Raw genomic sequence first — 1,231 nt, forward strand, 5'->3', positions numbered from 1 at the left:
TCGTTGAACAGGTAAATCTTTGAAGTATTCATAATATGGAAAGATTTACACAAAATAGAAATGCACACTATGACAATATGGCCAAACAGCTAAAGACGTTAAACGAAATAATGAATAAGTTAGTAGGCCAAATATGTCAACCGGCTATACCTCTTACAAACCACTTTCAAACCAGGACAATTGTGGGACATAACCCCTCTATCCTAAATCCGAATCAAGGGGTAGAATCGCTTTCTGGTCCCTCTACTTCAAACCAAGGGGGTACTACAGTGCCAAATCAAAACAATGGTAGTGGCATGCCTAACTTGGGGGGTAATCCAAATGTGAGAGATAATGTCCTAAACAATGGACAGAATATTCCACGTGGTAATGAGGGAACAGATGTCCAGGCTAACGGTAATGGCCCTAATTATGGTAATTTTGTTGCCAATCAAGGACCAAACATCGGACCTCATGCAAATCAACCGGTTAATCAGCCTGTGGGAATTCCATATGATCCCAATGTCATGCTGAGGAACCAGATTATGGAAATCGTGCAGGATCAGATGGCTTTTGGGGTGCGTCCTCTCATTAGGCCGACGTACACAAAACCATATCCTGATTTGGTAGACCAAGCATATCCATGGCCTAGAGGGTACAAAGTGCCAGAATTCTCACTGTTTACCGGTTTAAGAGAGGTGTCTACTCTAGAACACATAGGGCGATTCACGTTGCAAAGTGGTGATGTAACCGATTACCATAAAATGAGACTTTTCCCTAGTTCGTTAACAGGAGTAGCTTTCTCCTGGTTCATCAACTTGCCAGCGAACTCTGTTCAAACATGGCAACAACTGGAACAGTTGTTTCACGCTCAGTTTTATAAAACTGAGTCTGAAGTCACTTTGGCTGATTTGGCAAATCTACGTCAAATGCCAAATGAATGGGCAGAAAGTTTTCTCCAAAGGTTCGAAACCGCAAGAAGCAAGTGTTTTATACCTCTGCCCGAAAAAGAATTTGTCAAGATCGCACAAGGCTGTTTGAGCTTTGATTTAAAAAAGAAGTTTTAGGACAAGGAATTTCCTGACCTTTTCCAGTTGAGTGCGAATGTGATTAGGTATGAACGACTGATAAGAGAAGAAGAACAAATGAAAAATTCCAGTAAAGGGACTTATTACAAAGACCTAAATTTTGACGTTCATACCATCGACGACGAATCATACGATCAGGCCGAAATGTGTTTGGCCGAATTGGT

The 1,231-nt window shown here is 41.3% G+C and overlaps 1 pseudogene; it reads right to left on the reverse strand.

The window, feature by feature from the left end:
• Window positions 1-1,231, reverse strand: part of LOC111370658 — an 8,944-nt pseudogene that overhangs the window by 1,970 nt on the left and 5,743 nt on the right.

Source organism: Olea europaea, chromosome 21 (genome assembly GCF_002742605.1).
Source record: "Olea europaea var. sylvestris chromosome 21, O_europaea_v1, whole genome shotgun sequence".
Classification (NCBI taxonomy): Eukaryota; Viridiplantae; Streptophyta; class Magnoliopsida; order Lamiales; family Oleaceae; genus Olea; species Olea europaea.